Here is a 26,673-nt window from a genome sequence, read left to right as displayed (position 1 = left end):
TCATGCTGCACACTTCCATCAAACCTTCTGGACATTTCTGGCTCACTAATAAGGACCTTGTTCTGGGAAGTGAAGAACATCTGGTGAGCTTGGCTACCCAGTGAGAGCTTGAGATGCTCTCATCTCAAAAAATAATACATCCTTACCTGAGGATAGGAAAAAACAAAACAAAACAAAAACAAACATACACAAACAAAACAACAAAAAGAAAACATACCAAGATTTTCTCTCTTTAGCAAGAAAAAAAAAAGGACAAAATAAATTTATCAGGGCAGCTACCCTTCCTCAGACGATGATAATGTCATGGGTAAAAAGCATCCATCTAGGAACAGACCACTGGAGGTAAGTGGGAAACATTGTATCAGGTATGTCAGAAATATAAAAACCTATTTCATGGTCTAATATTTTTCATTTTCTTAAGTGGATGAATGCAGGACTTTCTGCTTTCATTTGTGGAATAGGTTGCTTCTTCCTACCTAAAGCTTTAGGAAAATACCACTTTTAGTGACCACTATCTCACCTCTACAGGGGTTGAAAAGAAAACTAAACAAATATAGCAGGCAAACTGACACAAGGAAACAGAATTTTACCCTATTAAGTAGGTTGGCTAGATAAATTCTGGACATCATACAAGAAAACAGCTGCTACTATATAATACAAAATAAACAAGTTCAAGTTTGTTTAGCAATTGCATGTGTTTTCAGTTTGGATATAAAACATGCTTAGGGACACCATCTTCAGCAGACAGACTTGCAGTCTGATCTCTGACAAAATACTCTGAGTGTCAGCCGGAAAAACTGCATCTGTCATCCAGCCCTGAAGAGAAGTTTTGTCTGACGATTTAAAAATAGGCATGTGTCAGAAATACAACTTCATTCTGTCAGTAGTATACAGATAGATTTGTAATTCTGCAAAGGTACTGTAATTTCAGATAAGGAATAGAAAGATTAAACGAATGATGGGAGTGAACAAACCAAGTTTAATTTAGCAGAAAAATCATGCAAGTAGAGAAAGATAATAGATTTAAAAATTTCCAAAAAATGACAGCAATTCCAATGGGACTAAGAGAGAATGAGAATGACAGGCTGAAATCCAACCCAGGTTGGTTGAGACTGACTATTGTGATTGCGTGACGGCTTTTTGGTGGATCACATGAAGGGATTTTGGCAAACTCAGTCTTTCCCACATTGTAGATCTACAAACGCTAGTGCTCACTGTAGAGACCCTTTCCAACGGCCTTTGTGGGGAGGCTGAGTACAGTTACCTTCTCCCACATAGAATGGGGTTTATTTCAAAGATAATTCAGCAAGATAGCACAGGGAACTTGAGCTGCTGCTGTTCTGGCAAAATCTGGCAAAATACCTACTTGGAGGAGAGGAGAGGAGAGGAGAGGAGAGGAGAGGAGAGGAGAGGAGAGGAGAGGAGAGGAGAGGAGAGGAGAGGAGAGGAGAGGAGAGGAGAGGAGAGGAGAGGAGAGGAGAGGAGAGGAGAGGAGAGGAGAGGAGAGGAGAGGAGAGGAGAGGAGAGGAGAGGAGAGGAGAGGAGAGGAGAGGAGAGGAGAGGAGAGGAGAGGAGAGGAGAGGAGAGGAGAGGAGAGGAGAGGAGAGGAGAGGAGAGGAGAGGAGAGGAGAGGAGAGGAGAGGAGAGGAGAGGAGAGGAGAGGAGAGGAGGGGAGGGGAGGGGAGGGGAGGGGAGGGGAGGGGAGGGGAGGGGAGGGGAGGGGAGGGGAGGGGAGGGGAGGGGAGGGGAGTCAACACTACTACAATCTGCTTTTAATTTTTCTTCATCTTTGAATAAGAATTCCTTAAGGACCAAAGCAAAGCAGAAGAAAAGGCTGGTTTTTGAGGAGATACTGCCACACAAAGCCCTCTGGCAGATGAAGGTAACCCTGAATGCAGGCAAGGCTATGCAGGAGGCATAGCTGAGGAATGCTCTTTCTCTGTTTGAGTCTTCACCACGGCTGTTGTATTTCTTGGTGCCTTGGTGGGAGCTACTAAACCACAAATGGCTCTCATGTCCCACCCCTCAGAGACGTGGTGCTACAGCAGAGCTAGCAAATGACAGCATCATTAAGGCTTAAATACCCTCAGATGGGTAGGAGTTTGGTAACCACAAAAAAGGCCCAAGTTGTCTCAAAAATTAGAAACTCCCAGGTTATTTTTGAAAATACTAGTCTTTGGGCCTTATAGCATACTGAAGATATGAAAACCTGGCTCATTGATTTCTATATGGTCTCTCTAAGTAGAAAAAATTCTATTTATAACATGGGAAGGTTGTAGAGCATTAGAACAGATAATGGCAAGACAGGTATTTTTTTCCTCCCTGTTCACAGGAAAACTCAGTTTTTCAACAAAAATACTCCACCTAATTAATACTCACCATGTGAAACTTATCTAAAAGATGTTGTGAAGCTTTTAGTTTTCCAATAAAATGACTTACAATAGTCCCTGGAAGCAGATAATTTCCACAAATATAAATAAATCATTTAATTAAAAATACAGCTCTTCATTAGTGTTTCATGAGGAGATTTTGAACAAGGACTGATTAAAGTTTAAACAACTATTATCATCTATGTAAAGATAAGGTAAGAAATGGGATGATAGGAATAATAAAATGAAGTCTAAAATCCTCTGTGTTTTTTTTTTTTCCTTCTGAAATCTTCACAGTTGACATGAGACAACCTTGGTTTCCAGAAAGAAATCATTCTAATAAAATATTTCAAAAATAAAGATTTCAAGGGCACTTTTTCAAAACACATAGCATGTACTCAAATAGACAGACTAGCAGCAAATATTTCAACAACACTTCACTTTGCAGGAACTTCTTCACATCTGAAACTCTTCCTAGGGAAATTTAATAACTTCTTGCAACATCATGTAATAAAATATACAATGAATATGTGCTTAATCAGCACACTTGAAGGCAATATAGGGCACTTACCAAGTTTAATTTGAAACTCTGCTATTTAAGGAAGCTGTGAAGTAAATAATCCTCTCAAAGCAGAAGGATGAAACAGATTCTCATTCTTTATTCCTTTTAAACTTTAACTAAGATGCTTTTTTCCCCATGGAACCAGCTCATGACGAATGCCCCAGCTGTATGTAAGGTTTAGGTTAAAAATCCTAACTGGAAAAACGATCTCAGCCATTCTTATTCTGCACTGGGAATGTACTCACAACTCTCAAATTCTTTTTCATGGAAGAAGCCATCTCCTGTGCTCTTGGCCTTACAGGTACTACCTCTCTGAGGCATGATACATCCCCATACACTACAGCATTTTCTGAAGACATTCCAAAGAAACCTAATATTAATTCTGCTATTTTAGTAAGATTATTTATTACCATGAACACAACATTTAAAGACACTTGTAAGTGTTTTGTGTTGATGGCTGGAAAAAAGCTGGATACATGCAATTATTTTTTACTATTTTTACATCACTAGAAAATACACTGTAGAACTAGTTAGCAAAATGATACATGATACTATATATAACTACATAAAATATTTTACTTATGCTACTATATATACCAGTATAAATATACTATTTTATATGTATTATGAACATTATACACATAATTACATATAACACTATACACACATATGCACATACACAATCTATTTAAACCTACAAATGTGTTGTGCAAAAAATGAAGACTGTCCACTTCTCTACAGGCAAATATAGAGAACAGACCAAACGGTTATCTGTCATCAGGCCTATCATTTTTTTTAGGGTATGACCAAGATTCAAAGCTCAACCTGCTATTGATTTTGGTTCTTACAAAATGAAACGCTGACCACGATGACATGAAATTCATAGACTTGTGCGCATGCCGAAAGGCTCACGTAGCACAAAGGCGGTCATATTTCTCGAAGATAAGGGATAAAGCTACTGAGTTAGCCTCCTGTTAAGTTTTTTGTAGATCAGTTCAGCTCTAGAAAGCCAAATGTGAAACAACATCCATATGTAGCTGTGCTATAGTCCCCAGAACTTCACAGTACCATCAATATTTTGACAGTAGAAAAACCCAATAGTCTTAGCTGTTCTCAAACAACCAAATAGCTGATGTCCACCACTATGGTGACTTTCAGAAAAAAGGGTCATTCACAGCTTATATACAATGCAGAACTTTAATTTTAACAGTGTTTTTGGAGCTATTCTTTATAGATGCAAACTTCAAGGTTTGTACAGCCCACTTCCACAAACCATCAGTGTTCAGGAAACAGTTTCTTTCTTGGAAAAGTCAAACTGGAAGGTGTATATCAGGTTGCCATATATAGCACCACAGAGTACAGAATGGATTTCAAAACTGTTTCCAATTTCAATGCATTCCCCCTTTTTTTTTCAATAAAAACATACATATATATATATATATCACTGATGAGTGTCAAAGAAATAAAGTAATCTAAGTCAGAACTGTAGCAGAAGCAAGAAATAATAAAATTATACTATGTCTCAGAAATGCTATTGCTTCTGCAATTTTACACTAGCAAGACTGTCAATACCTGGGGACAATGGAACACTGAATATGAAAGGCAAAATATATGTTTGCAAACTGCCTTGTAGATGGACAATTAGATTTCCTACCAAAATGTTTCAAAATGTGAATAGTGGCTGGAGTAAAAGCTTAGCAATCTAGAGTACTGTCATAACTGGATTAATATTTAATCAGAGTGTTTGTCTCTTCTCCATTCATCTCTATCTCTTGATTATTTAGTGGGTCTGGTGCTAGAGCTCATAAATTTCAAAATTCTTTCAATTTTTTTTTCTCTTAATGATCAAAGAAATGTTTATGTATCCTTCCCATACTGTGTCTCTTTAAACCATTGGCTTTTTCAAGGTGTTTTTTTTTTTTTTTAAACACCATTATGTGATGTGCACAGAGAGGTAAATGATGTCAGAATCCTTTCTGCTCCAAACCAGTCTGTAAATCTTCAGAAAAGCAAAGTTCATGTGTGCATTTAAAAGGGGCACAATCTGTTTGTGCTTAAAAGAAAGTCCCCCTTTTTTTGTGTGTGCAGAATAACAATGCCAGAATGTGTTATTCCAAAGAACTGTTGCCATGGCGATGTCATCAATAACATCATTTTCTGCATCCTTGTCTTTTAAACACATAGGGAACGCAACAAGCATTGGTAAATGTTAAAAAAGAACAATTACCTTTTCTCTCTCAACAGCAGAGGAAGCCTTTTTTCACCTCATCAATAGAAAATTATGTAAAAAGGAATAATAAAGACTGTTACAAGAAGCACCAAGAAGCCTATTAGTGACAAAGGCCTTTTTTTTTTTCCTTTCCATGAATAATTACAGCTCTTCAAGAAGAAATCAGCCCAGACTAAGGACCCTTTGCAAGCTTTAGATGGTAAAACAAACATTTGACTATACAAGGATTTCCCTTTCATGTACCTTTCCACGGAAAAACAACTAGAATCCAGAGTGAAATGGAAGAGAGAAAACCCAAAGGAACATCTGCTGCAATTAAATCCAAAGAACCCTACACATTCACCTAAAAAACCTAAAAACCTAAAAATCAAAAGCAACTATATTAGTGACAGAATCAAGCCAGCAGGTTAAAGTTGGCTGTAGTGGGAAAATTTGACTCTTTAAGTAGTATAATAACAGGAAGCTATCCCAATTTTGAACCAATGGGGAGAAAAGCATTTCAACAGCAGATGTGTTACCAAACACTTGTAAAACACTGTTAAGTTTAAAACCTCAATGTCTAAAGCAAAACAGTAGATACACTTACTATATGGAGTCAATTCATAAGTAATGGAAACTTTACCAAAGCAAGATATGACTGCAGAATCATGTAAAATGTAATTAAGAAACCCTTCTGAAACATTACACTTTTTTTTTTTGTCCTGACTTTGATGGGCAATGTACAAACTGGAGCTCTGAATGTGCTCCTTGGTGTTTTCTACACAAAGTGAAGGTCAACATATTGTGCGATGGCTTGTTTGTATCTTTTGGGCCTTTCTCTGTATGCCTGTAGTAGGACATAGTTATGAGGATGACATTGGGAAAATCTACTGCTTCCCTCTCCTTGACTCTAGGCAATAAAGGGAACATAAATGAAGGACAATTGTGAAGGAAAAGAAGAAAGAAGTCACAGCTTTTAAAGGTAGCTGGAGCACATGAGTTGGAAATGAGAGTAGGGGTTGGTAACTTCAGACGCAGATGTCCTACAGGGTTAGATCAAAGGGCTGTTAGGGCTAATGGCAGCAAAGATACATAGCACAAAACTGTAATCAGATTTAAATCAGTAAAATTAATTTATTAAGATGATAAAATTCCAAACTCTTGAACTGACTGAGAATGATCTATGAGTAAGAGATACCAACTTAACCATAAAGCTGTATTTATGACAGAAAGTCTCAGCTAGTTAGGAAAAGGGACACTGCATTCATTTTCTGAACATGTTATTATCTTACATTGTCCTTTGACTTTTTACTACTTTAGTCTCTCTATCTCTAAAGCGAGAAATAATGCTTGCTTGTTTTGGATAGGTCCTTGAGCTCTCCACTTGTTACTGTGGAAATCCAAAAAGTATTGTGAGCCAGTACAGATGAACAACGTATGGAGATAGTGGGAACCAATACTTTTCATTTCTGTTTTAGTGCCTCTGCAATGTTTCAAAGTACTCACACTATTCAATATAGTTTAAGTGCCAACACTGACTGGCTTCTGTTTCATGGAGAAAAAGCTTCTGTCTTCTGTCTAGGTTTCAACACATTTAAGAAAAGTTTAGAAAGATCTGTTGAAAGGTTTTAATAGGGCAGCTAATGGGCTAACTCAGCTTATCTGAGGGGCTACTTACCACACTACCCAGAAAACAAAAATTAGTAAATTCTCTTTCTCAGCATCCAAACATTAGCATTTAAGTCCTAGGAATAAAAGACAAATTATTCAAAGAAAATATTATGATTTTCTTCCTTTCCAGTTTGTCTGAGACTTGGAAAGAAAATGTCTGCTTTTCTAATTTGCTAACTGGACTCAATAGGTTGAAAGCTGAACTGCAATTCCCAGGTTACCAATCCCTCAGATCAACACTCCTGCACGATTGTCAACACAACAAAACAATGTTTCTGATGAATTGGTGGAGAGTCCCTTGAAATCCTTTGAGATACTTTAAAGGCCATTGGAAGTTTATATGCTTAATTTATGGAGTAAGTATTAAAAGCATACATGTGTTTTGTTAAGCAACAGTTTCTTAACTCTGTTGAACTCTGTGACTAGAAGGACACTAGTAATTTTAATTGCTTATCATTCCTCTCAGAATGCCTAAGGGTCACCTCAGTGTGAACACCTCCTTGCACAGATCTTTGAGAAAATCTTTAATTCTTATTTTGAAGAGAGAAAAAAAGATTCTGAAATATTTAAAAATAAATGCCATTGCTTACAATAGTATTCTCTTTTACCAGTAATTAAAAAAAATAAATTAAATTCACTAAAACAATCAGATATCAATTAAATTGTTCTCTTTATCGGTCCAGTGAGTCCTCAGATGGAACTTCCTCCATTTGATCATATAAAACTGTAACATTTGGCAGTGGAAAAGCAAAAGGAATGTCAACTCCCTTTAAACTCCAATGTGCTAACATATTTGAAATACAAATGGTGCTTGAGAAAAGAGAACAATCTTTCCATTTTAGGGATGCTTGCAGAATGAAAACCTGTAGATGAATCCAGGAGTGTGCCTTTGTGGCTATTTAGATTAAATAAGACTTCTACTGTGGCAAATGGCATACTATCCCTACAAAACAAACTACACCATGCCACATCATAATTACAAATTTAATTGTTTTAACGGCCTCTGCAACAATGCATCCTCCTCTACAACATCACCATTTCTCCTCGAATGGGAGTGTTTCCCCTATTCTTAGGTGACAAGACTATTTTTCAAAAGTTTTTAAAGATAGCATTGAAAAGCTTTAGTGGCATATTTCTGGCTACATCCTGCACAACAGAAACTAGGAAGTATGTCTTACAGCTCTGCTTTTGTCACCACGTAGGTAACAGTAGACTTTTTGCAATGTATCTTTGCTAACATACTTGTCAGATCCTGAGAGAAAAACGAAAGCTGTTGAGTGCATGTGCATATGGTGAAAGCACGAGATGGGTCTTATGGAAGAGGCAAAATAAGGGAAGGAAGTCTCTTGTGGAAGAGACTAAAAAATGGGATGGAAAACTGTTTTCAGTGAATTCCTGGAAGTGATCTAGTGTGGATATTGAATGGAGAAAGTGGTGTGCTGAACAGACAGGTAACTTAAATTCCTGGGACCAGAATAACAGGGAAAAACAAAACAAAACAAAAAAAAACACATGAAAAAGTGGGATAATGGAGAAATGAATGGAAATGATGGTAGACTGCAGGAGTCAATGAATACAGCCTTTAGGGTTATCTGAAAAAGGCGTGTATCACTCATTTTTTTTCCAAGTTCCTCAGTGACTATATTACAGTCACTTGCATACCACTGAAGATCTTGGCTTGAGAATATATGTGTTTTTCAGCATTTTTAACAGAGTTTTGTAAGAAGGCTTGGTTTCATCTACTACAGTCTTCCACCACAACTCTTTGTAACCAGGCTTCTTGTGGGGTGACATCAAACCAAAGAAACATTATGAGCATTCCTCACTACCACTGGCATAAGGACCATCATTATCAATACCCAGCAAAGCATAACAGTGGAAACTCTATATGGTCAGAAGCGAAGTACCGGACAAACTCTCATTTTGTAACAAAAACAGGAGTTTCAGTCTCCAGGTGCTATGCTGGATGAGCTTAGCATTCTTGGGTGCTCATGAAATTACATTCTTTGTGTGTTAAACAATGTTTCTTGTTTCACCAAAAAAACTATAATTAGCTGGGTTAAAAACTTTAATTTGGAATAATCTGTGGACCTGGAATGTAGCTGCAGGGTGTGAGTTGTATGCGATTTTAGTAGATGCTGTATGTTGTTTCTGAGTATCACTGATGTTTTTATCTAGATTCATTGAACTATGAAGGAGACGAAGAACATACACTTTGTCCTGACTTCAACTCTGAAAAGTTCAGTTGGACGGCAATCCACATCCTTAAAAATTAGAGGGTACCACCATCTGAATTAAACCCAACATATGCAAAACAAACTCCAGCTATCTCATTTTGCCAGCCAAGGAAGAGAATACAATGCTACTTTAGGATGTGCTTGTTCACTGGATTGAAAGCACTACCCTCAGTTTTTGTCTAGAACTAGCTATGGAATGAAGAAGACAGGCCAAGTGGTGTGTGCCAGAAAGCAAAATCAGGACAACACCTCTTAAGTTCCTAAGACACAGGAAGCCTTTCTCTTTTCCCTATGCTTGCAATTCTTCTGTGAAGCTGCTTTTATGACCTTGCCTTCACAATTCAAGACATGCAGATTTATAGGTCTGGCACATCTGATAACCAGGATTCGCATTACCACAGCCTAACAACAATGAGCCTCCCAGCACTAGTGAGCCATTTTACATCAGTTATAATATTGCTGCTCTACAATGATGCCACTGAGTTTCCAACTTCAACTTCATGGCATAAGCAAAAGGACAGAGATCTTTCTCCCATTTACTGTTGTGAAAGCATATTGGCAGCCACTGTACTTTTTTTTCCCCATGATGGTAGTTGCCAGATTTCATAAGTAGTGAGAGGGTTGCTATGTTACTTTTGACCCCAACTTGTCTTCTACGTCTTCTATCTTGCATGCAAGTTTTATAAATGTCAGTGAAGAATAGTAAGGAATCAGTCTAATGATAGGTAAAACCACAGAATCTTATAAATAAATATTACTTTGTAAGAAGCTATGGACTAATGTGTTCTGCTAAGATGACATTTGTACTTACAGTTCTACAATATTATTTTTCATGAAACATTGAGTAATTGAAGACTGATAGTGTGGAAGAGTCATTGCTCTTTACATGGAATTTATGATGTTGCAAGAGATTTCAGATTCAAAAGCTACAGTATAACACATTAATCACCAGAAATCTTTTTACAAGCAAAAAGAAATCTTACTTCCTTATTAAAGGAGTAACTAGGAAGGGGTCTTCATCTGAATGGAAAAGGCAACTCTCATTGACTTGGTTGCAGTGGCCCCAAGCCATTAAGGTCAGAACAAAAAGGAAATTGTTTGGAAAATGATTTTGTGGTCATTGGTCACAAGCCATCCAAGAGGAAGTCCTTGAAGAAAGTGTATGAAAAGATTTCCAAATGAAACTGTCTTTGTGGACATAAAATTATCCATGCTTCTTCTTAAGATAATGCAAACTAAACATGTTATCTGCTTGCAGAATGATTATCGTGGCCATTGCTTCTATGTAAATGATACACTGATATAGACTATTGTCAAGCTGTATAATCATTGCTGTCACCAAAAATTATGACAGGGATTATGATAACATGGCATAGCTTATTTTATACAAAATATGAATGCTCATTCTTTTAATGCTGCCTGCTGCATAGGTACCTTTTCAAGAGAAATCAGTTGTGGGCAGATCTATTATCAAGAGAAAGTATTTCATTTACTTCAATACTGACGACTTCTTTGGCTCTCTAACAACTTTTTTGCATTTTAAATTGAGGAGTTAAGTAATTTCTTACCCTCTCGGACAAGGTCAAAGACCTTAAGTGCTAAATTTTATTTTAGGAAGAGTAGGGATAAAGTAACGTGCACTCCTATGTCATGCAGCGACATGAAGAATCAGTGTTACAGGAACACTGTCAGAGAAAAGCCAAAATACAAAAACATGCCTAACTTAGCCAGACTTTACTAGCATAGTTGACATTGCTTCTTGGTAATGATGCCTGTTTTCAATGTCTTCAAAAGTTTTCAATAAACTTCAGACAATAAAGAAGTTTAAACAAAGCTAAATAGCATTGTTCTCATAGTAAGACCAGTTAAGCCAGTAGTCTTAAATGCTACTTCTCACAGCAAAAATACTGCTTCCCAGAAATCTCCAAACCAACTGCATCTTATATGAACAAACAATAAACCCACATTTGAGACTGTTTAGATTATAGTAGCAACTCTGAAGAAACTAAGGGTAATGGAAGAGGGCAGGCTGTATTTTTACTATCCTCAAATAGTTTCTGTCTAAATTAGGAATCAATCTCTATTCTCCCTGTATTGTTAAGGAATAAACTCCCCTAGAAGTCCAAATCCCTCCAGGACATGTGAGATTAAATGCAAGGAAACAACACAACTATCCCTCAATTCCCCCCAACCCTTCAACTCCTTGAAGAGATTGTTGGTGAACTACAACTTTTCCAAGATAATGTCAGATGAATGCTTTTTGAAAGATGATTGAATACATTCATGATGGTGGATAACAGCCAGAAGTCATGTCAGGTTTATGCCTTACACACAAAAACTGTTTTGGTATCACAGACCTTTCCAGTTCTGATCGCACAGACAGGTGAGAGACAAAACAGAAACAGTACGGTCATTTTGGAAAAAATAAGGTAAGCCACTTCTACAGGAGTAGAAAGCTGTCATGAGAACGAAGGCAGTCCATCTCCTGGTTAGACTCATAGAGTCTGTAGCAAAAAGTGTGAATGAAATCTTGATAAACCCATCTAATACTGTAAATAGAAAGAAAAAAAGACTTGGAAGTAATGAACAAATTATGAGAAAACATTACTGAACAGTCTTATGACTGAGAGACTAGAGAAAGAGTGCATGTGTCTGGCTAAGACAACAGTCTAGCACCTGATAACTATAAAACATCATTTAATTGTTCCAAAGGAATATAGTTTAACAACAACAACAAAAACTGCCCAGCACCTAGATTACTGTGTTCTACTTCACTTAAACTATGATATTACTGTCCCTTGCAAAGTATAACACTGAAGAAACCTGCTAATTCTGAGAAGGTCTGAAATACTGTAAAGGGAACAAAGACATCAAGACTACTTCTGATGAAAATTAAAAAACTGTAAGTGTAATATGCTGGCACAGTGAAACAGGCATCCTGGCCTGTATCAGAAATAGTTTGGCCAGGAGTACTGGGGAAGGGATTGTCTCCTTGTACGCGGCACTGGTGAGACCACAACTTGAATATTGTGTTCAGCTATGGGCCACTCACTACAGGAAGAATACTGAGTTCATAGAATCATAGAATCATAGAATATCCTGAGTTGGAAGGGACCCTTAAGGATCATCAAGTCCAACTCTTGATACCGCACAGGTCTACCCAAAAGTTCAGACCATGTGACTAAGTGCACAGTCCAATCTCTTCTTAAATTCAGACAGGCTCGGTGCAGTGACCACTTCCCTGGGGAGCCTGTTCCAGTGTGCAACCACCCTTTCAGTGAAGAACCCCCTCCTGATGTCGAGCCTAAATTTCCCCTGCCTCAGCTTAACCCCGTTCCCGCGGGTCCTGTCACTGGTGTTAATGGAGAAAAGGTCTCCTGCCTCTCGACACCCCCTTACGAGGAAGTTGTAGACTGTGATGAGGTCTCCCCTCAGCCTCCTCTTCTCCAGGCTGAACAGGCCCAGTGACCTCAGCCGTTCCTCGTACGTCTTCCCCTCCAGGCCTTTCACCATCTTCGTAGCCCTCCTCTGTACACTCTCCAACAGTTTCATGTCCTTTTTATACTGTGGTGCCCAGAACTGCACACAGTACTCGAGGTGAGGCCGCACCAGCGCAGAGTAGAGCGGGACAATCACCTCCCTTGACCTACTAGCGATGCCGTGCTTGATGCACCCCAGGACACGGTTGGCCCTCCTGGCCGCCAGGGCACACTGCTGGCTCATATTCAACTTGCTGTCTACCACGACCCCCAGATCCCTCTCTTCTAGGCTGCTCTCCAGCGTCTCATCGCCCAGTCTGTACGTGCAGCCAGGGTTTCCCCGTCCCAGGTGCAGGACCCGGCACTTGCTCTTATTGAACTTCATGCGGTTGGTGATCGCCCAGCTCTCCAACCTATCCAGATCCCTCTGCAAGGCCTTTCCACCCTCAATCGAGTCCACAACTCCTCCAAGTTTGGTGTCATCAGCAAACTTGCTCAAAATACCTTCTATTCCTACATCCAGATCGTTTATAAAAATATTGAAAAGTACCGGCCCTAAAATGGAGCCTTGAGGGACCCCACTGGTGACCACCCGCCAGCCTGACGCAGCCCCATTTACCATAACCCTTTGGGCCCTGCCCGTTAGCCAATTGCTCACCCATCGTATGATGTTTTTATTTAGCTGTATGGTGGACATTTTGTCCAGTAGGATCCTATGGGAAACCGTGTCAAAAGCCTTGCTGAAGTCCAAAAAAATCACATCAGCTGGTTTCCCTTGGTCCATCATACGGGTGATCTTATCATAAAAGGAAATCAGGTTAGTTAGGCAGGACCTACCCTTCACAAACCCATGCTGGCTGGGACCAATGACTGCTTTGTCCCCCAGGTGAGCCTCAATAAGTTCGAGAACCATCTTCTCCATGATTTTACCAGGCACTGACGTGAGACTGACAGGCCTGTAATTGCTAGGGTCTTCTTTCTGACCCTTCTTGTAAATCGGCACAACATTTGCCAGCTTCCAGTCTACCGGGACCTCTCCAAATTCCCAGGATCGTTGAAAAATAATTGAGAGAGGTTCCGCGATGACGTCCGCCAGCTCTTTCAGCACCCGGGGATGAATCCCATCCGGACCCATGGACTTGTAGGGATCCAGGTGGAGTAGCAAATCCTGCACACGTTCAGGGTCGGTTGGGAGTTTGTCATCCCCACCGTCCCGGTCCTCTAGCTCAGGGCACCCTGGGTCCCGAAGCCCATCATCGGCATTGAAGACAGAGGCAAAGAAGGCGTTAAGCGTCTCTGCTTTGCCTATGCAGAGTTGCTCCAGCATGTGCAGAGAAGAGCGATGAAGATGGTGAAGGGACTAGAAAACAAGACTCATGAGAAGCCACTGAGGGAACTGGGGTTGTTCAGTCCGAAGAAAAAGAGGCTGAGGCTCATCGCTCTCTACAGCTACCTGAAAGGAAGCTGCAGTGAGGAGGGCGTTGGTCTCTTTTCTCCAGTGACAAGTGATAGGACACGAGGAAGCAGTCTCGGGTTGTGCCAGGGGAGATTTAGATTTGATATTGGGAAGAATTTCTTCACAGAAAGCGTGGTCAAGCATTGGAATAGGCTGACCAGTCAAGTGGTGGAGTCCCCATCCAGGTATTTGATAGATGTGTGGATGTGGCACTAAGGGACATGATTTAGTGATGGGATTCAGTAGGTCGGGTTGATGGTCAGACTTGATGCTCTTGAATGTTTTTTACAACCTAGATAATTCTATGCTACTATGAAAAAGTTGATTAGCAAACAACTTAGCACCTGGACCTACAAATTACAAAATACCGTAGAAGGGCTGTCAAATCTATTTCACTCAGAAAAGGCAACAACTACACTTAGAGAATCGATCAATGATTCCTTCCAAAGTACTTTCATCCTAGTATTCTCTGTCTTCCTTGCCACCAGTATTATTGGTGACCATTAATGCCACGGTTGTGCCTTGTCTTTACATTTTCAAGTCAGTATAAGCAAGTACCAAGAAATATAGGTATCGATTTCTTCTTATAGTCATTGTCTTTCACTTTGGAGATACACAGAACCTTTCTTCAGTTTTTAGTCACAGCACTTTATTATAACAACTAGGCTGTCTTTCTGAGCTGCCAGGTGCAAACAATAATAAAAGCTAGAAGTGTGGTAGTGAAGGTGTTGGGTTTGCTTGCTCAACTGGCTGTGTTGTCCACAGGAACTACAATCCAGAAGCATATGGCACTAGAGAAAACAAAGTGATTAAAACTACCTGCATGTTTAAGCAAGTGGAGGACAGGGAAAATGGATGGCATAGAACATTTTTGACCCTTCCCTCAGGACCTTCCTGTGTGGAAGTGGGCTGAACCCTTCCTTTAGGTGGCTACGAAAGGGATGCAATGGGAAACAAGAACTGAAAACTCAATAAAGAGAAAAACTTATGGATGAAAATCATGGCAAAACATAATGGTACTGCTTTACACTGAGGGAATGAGTACACATTTCTGAAGTATATTTGACTTAATGTGGTAACTGCATCAACTATGCTTTGTAAATATCGTAGTTAGGGCTTCATAATAACTATATGTCTTTGCAGCACAGCTGATAATTACTCTCAAATGGATCCCAGAGTATTTACCATGTATCTGCTTTGTGGTTTAGAAGATGAGATGGCTATATAATTCGAAGGTATTTTTCGTGGCTAAACCCTACTATTATATGGTACTGTATTTACCATGAACTATCACCAATATGATCAACACACACGTTGTTGAGCGTATTGTTTTAAGCAATAAAATTCCATATGATTGGAAACCTGAGTTAGAATGAAATACTTTTTTTTAGATGCTCAATGCACGTCTGCATTTTAAAGCAAATACCCAAGAATGCTAAATTCCCTTTTTACACATGCTTTTAAGTAATTTCACACAGAAAATTTGCTAGCAAATACATATTGAGTGTATGTGAGCGTAAGAATTCACACTTAAGCTCTGATTTTCAGAAATGCATTCACCCACTCACCAGAAAGTTATTTCTTGCATGATCTGTGCATTTAATCAGAAATCTACTTCGAATATCAAGAAATTATGAACAGATGCCAACAGATACACTTCATTTGAAGAGGTATTCAGATAAATTTGTGACCTCACAGGCTGTTCTACTTGACTGAGTACAGAAGTGCAGCTCAGGAAGCCTGATCTCTTGCAATGCCTGAAGGAAATTAACTTAAACTCCCTTGCCTCTGTCTCTCTCTTCAGTCTCTTCTACCTACTTAGATGGAAAGATTTTTGCTTCAGATCTGTATTTGCTCACTGTCTGAGCATGGACATGCCAACACAGGTCCAGGAATGGACTCATCACTCTACTCATCATGGTAATATAAATCATGCAGAAATGACTTCTAACGGTGTGTACATTTTGACAGAAAAATTGGTTTTAATCAAAAGCTTATTCTTCATGAATGAAATCTCTGAGCTGTAACTACTGAGTGGTGTTTCTACAGCGAGAGTTTGTACACAAATTTACCTTAATTCCTGAAAACGAGATGTGAGCTTCAAGGTTACTGGGCAACAGTGTCAGTGTCATTCAGCCAGAAACTACTTTTTTCTATGCTCATTTTGCAGCAGTTTTAGAAGCACTTACTTAAGGCTAGGTGCCTCCAAACAATTTTTAAAAGATTTGACATCTGCTTAGTGCTGAACTCCAAAAAGAGAAAAATACAAAAAGTGAAGCATAGCACATTATTCTGAGCTGGTTACACATATTCATTCTGAAGTACTCCTAGGGTTGCAGTAGCAACATAGATCCAGAGGATGCTCTTCTAGCCCAATCATTTTACACATCTCCCCATCTCCCTACCTGCACGCTTATCATCATATCATGAGAATATCAGCTATAAGAAGTCTTGCTGTCATAAAAGTATTGAATAATTTAGGTTAGAAGGCATCTTTAAGGATCATTTGGTCCAATCTCCTTCTCCAAGCAGGGCTAATGGAAGTAACATTGCATCTTGAACTGCTGGATATTGTTTTTAAAGGTACTAATATCTCATCACAGCAATTACAAACCATGGTAAACTTCGTGAAATAGGGTTTTAAACATTAGAAAATCAACATTGAGGATTTTTGTAATAAAATTGTCAGCTACTTTTTGTGGAACTACTGCTGAGTTCATGCTGGTGATATCCATCACTTGTACATTTGTTACCTTAACAATATGCTATTATAAACAAAATCTAACAAAAGAAAGTTATCTGCATTGAGGAGATACTGAAAGAGTATCATTTGGAGAACAATTAACACCCTTCTCTCTCATCCCACTGGAGATAACTGCCTTATCACCCTTCCTTCGCCTTCTTGCTACTGACACAATTTCCCTTAGTGCATCTCATCACACATGGAACAATTGTTAGCAGTTCGTATTTACTTTTGAACATTCTTGTTTCTATTCCAGACTTGAAAATCTTACATGCTCAAAGCTTGCCAGCCTTTCCATATATATCAAGTAAGTCAGAAGACATACTATCTCTTCTGACAATCCTTACCTTTCTTATGCCATCAGACTATCCCAGCTATGACAGCTTTACTGTTCTAATAAGACATCTGCAACACACCATGATGTCTTCCATAGTTTAGGTAAATCCTTGGTATTAAGATAATGTCAAAATTTGATGAAATTTCAATATAACTAAGTTTTGACTGTTGACACTATTTTAAATCCTCCCTGTATTTTGCTTAAAAAAGGACGGAGTGAGTCTTGACATCTGACTCCAGTCAGCTGCCATTTCTGCAAGCTAGGGCACAGCCCTTAGATGCCTGGCAATCTGCCAAAGCAGCTGTCATCAGGGGACAGCTCAAGTGCCCCTTGCTTGTGGTTAAGCTCTACTTGTAGGGTGATTAAAGTCAGAGTTAGAACAGATAAGAAAAGAAAACATATTTGCAAGTGATCATCTCATCTTATGTATTAGATCCACACGTCCTTATCCCTGATGCTGCACTGGATTCACGACCAGGAAACACGAAGAGAAATTATCCAAAAAGGAAATACTACTTTTGGGGAAAGGGGTTCTTTTCCATGTCTTACCTATTTGTGGGTTATTCATTTCCAATCCTTTTCTTTAACCTGTTCCAAACATTATGTCAAATCTATACACATCTGATGCAAAACTTCAGGCAAGTGAACATATGCTACCGAAAGAGCTTTATTCAAGGTCATCTCTATTGTTTGGGGGGGAGAGGGGGGAATAACAGTAATTATTATTTTTTCTTTTTTTTTTAAAAGACACTATTTCTCTGTGCATGTGTGGCTAGGTATTTAGCCACGTACAGAACTGGCTTACTGGGAAACTTTCTCTTTATGACCACATAAATCTTTTTCATTAAAATCAGAGTTATTTATGCCTAGGACTACCTGTGCTTGCACCAGACTTGGTTGGCCAGAAGAAAACCCTGCCAAGACCACAGACTAACCCAGTTGTCTAGGGATTCCTAGTTTGCCATAAGGAGTGGCTTAAGAAAGCAGTTTTTTGAAGTCAGGTTATGACTCCCTGTGGGTCTCCTGCTTATTTTATAAAGGAAAAAATCATGATACCTCTTTACTACATAACCGAATACCCATAGAGAAGAGGAAATGCTGTGACAAATTTACGCAAACTTATCTTGGACAATTGCAGAATCTCATACACCTTGCTCATGCTTCTACGTATCCATCAAAGAAAAAGACAACTCCCTAGATTTTGTGCTAAAGAGTATCATTCTATTAATAAAATACAATTCTAGTCACTGAAAATAGAACATTCATAAAATCCTGTGCAAATATTTGTGCTAATGAAGGCTAAGGAGTTGTCAGTCCTGAAAACTGTAGTCCTCTGTTTATCGACAGTCTAATTTCAGTGCAGGCAGCTGCAGTGGAAGCTTCCCTACCCTGGACTGCCAATGCTTTCAACCCTGACCTAAAGAGACCCTCCCTAGAAGCAAGAAATAATTCATTCTTTATGCTTGTTTGGCGCTGGATTTATTTCAAGTAAAGCTGCCAATTCCACTGAATCTGTACACAGTGGTTTTATAGTACGGTCTACAGTCAACTCGGATCTGAGACTACGTAAGTCATTTCCATACACTGTAGTAGAAATAGAGTGTTGGGAGCAAAAGGCCAGAGCTGTTATCCGCTTCAGCTGATTTTTGTGATTTGGAGGAGGTTGCAAAGAAAGGGAAAGAGTTTTGAAGCAGGCGAGTCACACCTAATAGCCTTGAAAACTGCATAATAAAAATTAAGAGTAAAGGTCAGACAGCACTGAAGAACAGTTTAGACTTCTATACACTTGTATCACCTATTCTTTTAAACACTAATATTCCCTATTCCTTTCACAAAATGAAACGCATTCTTGATGTCAGAATTCACCTGTTGTAAGCATGTTGTGTCTTACGCAACACCAGCTAGTAATAAGTAGAAATATCTCCACTGACTGAGACAGTGATTTATAAGCTTCTTTTTATTTAGACCAGCTTTCAGAAATGGGTGTCTTGGTATTTCAGGATCTTAGGTTTGCCTTCTGCTTAAAGAGTGTGATCTTCAGAAAATATGAAGCACTCTCCTCCTGAAATGTACCCATTTAATGTCATACTGTACCCAAATAGACTTAAAGGCACACCTGTCACTTCTGAAAGGCAGAAATTCACATGGTTTCCCCTCTGAAGTCTCATCCTGCCTTTTTTTTTTTTTTTAACATCTTGGCAAAACTCTGCTCAGTAAGAGACAGTGTCAAAAGGACTGCATTACACAAACAGTATTTCCATCAGTCTTCAGTAAAGTCTTTACTTTTTTCTTCACCAGGTGTGTCTAGAAACAGAAAATTTCCACTGTTCAGAAGGGTGAAGAGTTTACTTGCTTTATGACCATGTTGTCTGCTTTAGGAACATCTGCAACTCCAAAATCTCAGCCCAGATCATAGTTCTGTTTTAGGAGACTCATTCCTCCTGTACTCAGAAGTTAATGTCACTGCTGACATTTGTGAAGCACAGACTGGCTTTATGATATAACCAAAAAGGGAAAGAATCAGTGGCAGTAGAAAAAAGGAACTACTTACAAAAAATGGTTTATCTATATGATCCATATGATCAACTTATACTGCTTTTGGAAGCATGCTTATCATAACCTGCTACATTTAACTAAATTATATGATTGCAATTTGTAAAGCAAGGAAGGTAATAAAATCCTCTAGTTTAATAGCATGAATTGAAAAGCTATCTGGGAAACAAAGCAAAGTCCTCTGTGATTATGTATTTAATCCTGCTAAATTCAACATAAAGATGCACTGATATCAGTAGTGTTAGATTAATCTCTTCAGCTCTATTTATTTGCTCAGAAATAAACAGGTCTGGTGGGATTCTTAAAAAAATAAAAAAGAAAATGAAAAAATAGGAATACATATTCTTCTTTTAGATCACTGTAGTTCCTTTCTTCAGAGCTGATTAGGTGCATGACAGAGCCCTTAAGACTACCCTAGTATACAAGCTACCAGTCAGAACATGACTCCACCCATTTTCCCTACGATTTTATTTCATAGAAAGACAACTGCGCTAAATTTGACCAAAGAATCATATTGACTTAATTTCAAGAGAATTATTTTTATTAAAAAATTATGCTTCTAAAAGTTTGCAAAATTGCATCTAAAACAATAACTTCAGAAAAGGATAATTCATACTTAAGAGAACAACATCCCGAAGTGGCAACTTTAATAACCTTTTTGCATTCCTTTTCCCTCTTATTCAGACATTCTGACACAGTTAACAAGTTCTGCTACTTGTACTTTCCACCTCATATCAGTATAGAGCTGGGGCTCTGATACATATTTTGATTACCTCCTCTTGCCTCACCCCACACCTGTATCCACTTAATGTCTCAGGAAAGCAACAGAACTGGAGAGTACAGCATTGCAGAAAATGGCGCACTTATATTGAAAGAAAGAATTTAATATCAGATATGTAATGGTTAGGTAGTATAGTATGAAATAATTTCAAGGAAGAATTACTACCAAGAAAGGCAGTGCAAAGAACCAAAGCAGTATATCTGCCTTGCTCACTTTATTTAGGCAAAAACCATCACTGTATCTTTTAAAGAAGGAAAGGGATAAAAAAAAAAAAGTTGTGGGATTTTATTTTTTATTGCTTTACTATTAAGTACAACAAAAATAATTGTTCTTAATAGTAAGCCACCCACAAGAAACAGAACTTCATGTTAATTTGTCTATTTGAAGGGAATGAAATACAGTTACTGATTTTTCAGTTGTACTCAACTTTTGTTTTGTACTTACTTTGAGACATATTTGATGTTTTGGCTAAACAAGTCCTGGCTTTTAACTATACAAAAACGCCTCTAAAGCTTTGTATTTTGTGTGTGGTTCCCTTACTACTTTTTCAAGCACAGATGAATACCAGATAATCTTCAAGCAGGCAAACTGCCAGTCATGGCTCTCTCACAGATACCAGCATGAATATACGCTGCTTTGGATTGACCCGTAACAAAGGTGGAATCAAAATTAGAAAAGATGTATCCACTTTTACTCATCATAATAAAGCTGGACTGGATTATACATACTATATGAGGAAAACAATAAATTCAACTACTGAAACAAAATGTCAACCAAAAAAGGTACACAATGGGCCTCACCTGCTCCAAACACATAGCATGTAGCTTGTAGCAAAACCTTACTGCACTCTGATAAACAATAAATTACTGGTTTGATATGGGTGGCAAATGATGTCACATGCAAATGAAATAACCAGCTCAATTTCATTCATGACTATATTTCCACACTGAAGATTAGCTAAGACGTTAATCATTTCAGGTCTGACTGGCTAATGGCAAAATCACATAGTATTATATGCACACCAGGTCCTCTTCCATCAGAAGCAATCTGCTCGTTGTTGCATGCTGGGTTGTTAATAAGATTGACTGTACCTGATCCAGCTCCTGGAGAGACACTCCCAAGTCTTTGTACTTAACTTGTGATTATCCTGGAAGGGTTTATTGGCTTGTGCACCATATGGTATGAATGCCCAGGGCAGCCCAAGAAGCTCATCTGAGCCTGGAGGAGCGATGAAGTAACTTCCTTGGCCCTCAGTACAACTGTCCAAGAGGGGTGCACCTCTGCACGGGCTCCAGATTGGTTTATCTGTTCCATCCTAGGGGTGCCCATGCCAAGGCCACACCAGATATATGTCACGGCACTGGAGTGAGGGGGTATTGCACAGGTCTGCAATATGATAAACGAATGGGCCAGAGTGCATATAAACTGGCAGTTCTCTTTCTCTTGCAGCCTGGGAGCAGGAGGCCACCAAACGGAGGGAGCAGGAGCCAGGATGAGGCAAAGAGGAGATGGCAGATCAGCCAAGATGCAGTAGGCTCATGGGGCTCCCTGCCAAAGAAGGCAAAATGCCTGTATGGATTCAAGGGTAAACAAGAGAAGTATACATAGGAGAGATCCACTAATGATTACAAAGCACACAAATCACAAGAGGCAAAGGAAATCCCCTGACCAACAGTCAGGTGCCAGGAAGTAACCCATGTGCCTGCCCAGATTTTTCTCTTCCCTAGATACCTATGGCCATTAATGGAGACAGGATGCTGGGCAAGATGGACCTTTATTCTGAACCAGTACACCTCTTCTTAGGCCCTAGCACGTTCCTTAGGGCCAACATGACCTTTTTTTGTATTCAAATATCAACAGATTTTTCCATTCCACGTTATTCTTGAATAATGAAGACAGTATTTTACTCATAAGGTAGATGAGCCATTTCTTAAGCAAACTTTTTAGCCTTAATTCTCCTAATGCCACTGAAATAAACTGGAAGTACCAGCTCACACATATGCGTATTTGACTCCCCTTTACTTTTACCTAACAGCTTTCTGACTGAAAACAAGACTACTGTTCTAGATCATCAAGTGTGGTAGAGTCATAATACAGAAATCAAAGCTAGGTACTTATATTGGTAAATATTGGCAAACATTTTTTTAAGAAGGCTTTCTAAGTTGCAAGTGTTTTTACTAATTTTAAACAAGTTTTTACCCTATAAATTTTGGAGTTCAATTTTATAGTATTTATTAATATTAATACTTTATTTATTAAAAATGGGTTTTATTTCAGAATTTTCAAGTTTTTGTAAAAGAACTTAGTGTGAGTTTAATTACCAGTGAGATAAATGTTGCATTTTTGCTATGAATTCTATGCATCTGTGTATTCTGCTTACACCCTTAATACTGGTGGGATAAACCTGGCTCCTTACTGCCTTAGTAGACCTATATTAGCATGTAATGGGTTTCTTTTTCACATACCTGATCTTCACAGGTCTATAAGTTACATTACAGGACTGAACTGATACCAAAATTAAAGGCAAAAGGATTTATTCACACTATTAACTTTAGGCATCTGATATCAGTATTCTTGGTGGTGTGCTGAAGATCCTTTCTGACATCCACAGAGTGCCTCAGCTCTTAAACTCCGGCGCTCTCAATCACTTAGATCTCATAGTCATTCCTATTGCTGAATTCAGCTTGAAAGCTAAAGCTTTGAAGAACCTCTTTCCCTTGAACTCATAAGGAGGATGGTTTTGTGCATCATCTGAAACCAGTCTGATTTGTTTCATTTAGGTGTAGCTGATTTTTTTTTTTGCAGTTTTGTTGGCAAAATTAAGCACAAACAGCTGTATTCAAAGTTAAATGAAAATAGTTTTTTAAACTGCAATTATTTCAGGTACTGTTCTCTTTTTTTCCCTAAAATCTAAATTAAATGAATGTGTATTTCATTTCAAAAAACTGTTCATTTATTTTTCTTTGTCTATATGTTTTCTCTGTGAGTTTGCTCATCATTCTGGATTATATAAACATGATTTTTCAACTAATGAACAAACGGTTTGTCTGTGAAACCTTGCCCGATGCTGGCAGTGAAGATGAAAGATGCAGGCAACCAGAAATCAGAAGTCAATGTTCTCTCCCTAGTGAGGCCAGCTGAATGCTGTGCTTCCCTGCCTGTAGAGTAGGGATACACATGTTTTGTCTGTTTGAATAGTAAGGGAGAGTCTCAACTTCACAGTCTCTCTCTCTGTATAGAGTGTAGAGCAGTTAACACAATAGACCCTGACTTAAAAGCTACTGTAATACAAATTAATACTTGTTTTCCAAAGGACTTCAATAATGCTAACTAAATATATATTTTTGGCCACAGTGCCATCCAAACCCAAATGCAATAATACAACAGAGATTTTTCCTCACTTGTACTGCAATTACCAGAGTGAAGTGTGTCTTTTAAGAATCTGAGTGGTATAAAAAGAAAATAGCATCATCTTGTTCAATGCCAATTCCTCTGCTGATATATTCATCACCTAAGTGATAGTTGTGTCTTTTCAAAGTGTTAAATATGCATGGCCTTTGCCACCAGAAGGCTATGTTCTTACTACATTTAAAGGTGTATAGAGCAGCCATAATTATTAAGCTTGGATAGCCAAAAGTTATGATAAATTTAAAGATTGTATATTTTTATTCAATTTACATAGTGACATTTTAGAAAGAAATTAAGAAAATCTCAAAACTGAAAAACACAAGCCTATACCCTGGATCTGAACTGTGTAAGTAGCAATTACCTTAAAATAAAATGCTGATACAGTTATTAAAATAACAAAATTTATATTTATTTTTATTACTTGTTACCATTGGTACAATTTGCATTATTATTATGCAATGGATATTTGTCATTTAACAATGCTTGTCTGACCATGCTGTCTATCCATCAGTCCCCCAACCTAGTTACTTTTGAACACACTGGGCAATCCCAACTCATTTAGCTAGAGGTATCAAAGATAACTGCGTTCACACAAACTTTGTGCAAATTGGCAACCAAACAGAGAAGAGAGAACCAGACTAGTGTGGCCAGCCAGGAAAAGTTGCGACATCAGCACACGAGCTACCCACTTTCCCTAGCATACCATCAAGTCAGTCAGCACACAGGTACAAATAGGAATAATTGGCTAAAGCATAGATGAGAACCACAGCCAGAGCATACATGGCTTCTAGTTTCAAAGGAGACTGGGGCCCCAGAAGGGGAATGGCTGGGGCCAGAGGTGGAAAGAGAAAGGCGTTATTGTGCCAGGGTGTAACCACAGTTAGGGAGAAAGCATGAGCCACACTAGCCAGAAAATGGGCTTCACTGGTTTCATTGACCATGAGACAACAGGTCCTAAACTACAAAAATACAATGAAACTTCTTCATGGATGTAACCTGAGCAGTTCTACAGAAGAAAACTTCAAACATAAAATCAATAGAGCACTTCACTATATAAGCTCCTGGATCATGCAAAACATGAAGGCAACTTCTGGAGAAAAAAAAAAGAAAAAGGATTGGGGAAAGGACTGGGGAGCAAAATTTGGTGAGGACAGGTGTTAGATAAATGATTAATTTCAAATAAAGCATTCTATTACATCTTCCTTGGAAATTCTATATCCATAAAGAAGGCAGAATTGATCTTGACTGACAAGGCTTGACTGACTAGGCTTTTGGTATTTGTCTTTCCTGCAAAGCCTGTTAGCCACTCTGCTGCTTCCAGTGGTGCAGTAGTTAAGGGTTCAAGTATCATTATAGATGCCCTGCAGAAACCAAGATAAAGGCAAAAATAATAAATTCATGACTGATGTGATACACTGCCATTTGTGTTCCTCTGAAGAAATCCTGTTCATGGCAGGCCAGTGCTCTAGAGCTGAAACCCTGAGGCTTCAAGCAGTTTCAAGTGTTGTATGAGAGCTAATGAGATCCAAATGACTCTGCAACTCTCTGTAAAATTGCCTTAGCTCCACTCTGCTGAGGCAGTTTTGCCTTGAATCCCACTATGTGAGATTGGTTTGGTTCTAGGTATCCTCCAAGGCATGTTATAAAACTCCTGGCTTTCCTTGAACTTGTAGGAGTGAGACACAGCTAGTGATTTGGCAAGATGAAGAATACTACTTAGACTATGTAGGTTTTATGTTTGTTACAACAACTATTCCACGGACCTGCAAGCATTTGTTTATTCATAAATCCTCATCATATTTTGAGATTTAGAGACAAACAGTTCTTACAGTAGGTCATTTCAACAGATATTGTTCTGTTCATGCTGTCTTTTATAATAGGGCAGAGAACACTAGGGTCATCTGGGAATTTCATTTTAGTTCCCCATGATTTCAAGGATCTAAGGAACAGGCAATGGCCTGGATTTTTCTTTTCTTAGTGTGATAAATTACATTTGTGGCTTTTGGGGTTCTACTACAAGTTTTGAGTTTGTTTTACTGGCAAGCATTTTGTGGCCGGTGGTATTTAGTTGCATCTAGAACAGATGTTCTCTGAACCTTTATGTATCTCTTGCATACTTCCCTGCAACTGACTTCAGTTGATGGCCATGATGGGCCTTTCTAGCCATATATTGATATATTCCTGTTATTTGTTGACTGAGGTTGCTCAGGCATCAATTCAATGAGGTGTCATACTACAGAAGCCACTGGAATTAAAATAAAAACAAACTACAGCCTTTGTAAGAAAAAAAAAAGTTAATGGCAACTACTACCATAGCTAAATACAGAAAAAATAGCTATTAGGCAATTTTATTTCTTTTGAAAATATATTTTCCCTTCCAAATTTTCTAATCAATCTATCAATGTAGAAATTAGTCAAGATTACACCTGTGAGGGAAAAAAAAAAAAAAAAAGAGCCACAGCTTTGATCTGAATAAAACTTTAGGTCTATGGGATTTTTATTTTACTCATTTTGAAATATCTTGCTCTCAGACCTATTAAAACACTGTTTCAAGGAATGATGTTTGATGTCTGTAAAGTGCATGAGACAGATACTTACATATTTCACTCAATATAAAAACGGCAATGATTGGCTTCACAGAGCCGTACAAATACCTTTTTAATTGAAATCTTTCCATCTCTTCTATTTTCAAGACCCCAAAGCTACCAAGCTATGAATTTCAATGAGGATTTGCAAAACAGGAGTTAATTAGTGCTTTTCTGTCAATTTTTCTCTCATCACTCACCTATGTATTCTTGTTTCTCCAGTGACATGTAACAACAATTTAATGTTATACAGAAGGAGCAACATACTTTAACAGTAGCAAGA

General features: G+C 38.5%; 1 protein-coding gene across 13 annotated transcripts in view; it reads right to left on the bottom strand.

The window, feature by feature from the left end:
• SCUBE1 (signal peptide, CUB domain and EGF like domain containing 1) overlaps positions 1-26,673 on the bottom strand; it is a 245,313-nt gene that overhangs the window by 113,482 nt on the left and 105,158 nt on the right. The gene's annotated exons all lie outside the window — the stretch shown is intronic.

This window comes from Anser brachyrhynchus, assembly GCF_964034855.1.
Source record: "Anser brachyrhynchus genome assembly, chromosome: 1".
In the NCBI taxonomy this organism is placed as follows: domain Eukaryota; kingdom Metazoa; phylum Chordata; class Aves; order Anseriformes; family Anatidae; genus Anser; species Anser brachyrhynchus.
The sequence above is the reverse complement of the archived record's forward strand: the minus strand, read 5'-3'. Positions and strand labels throughout refer to the sequence as shown.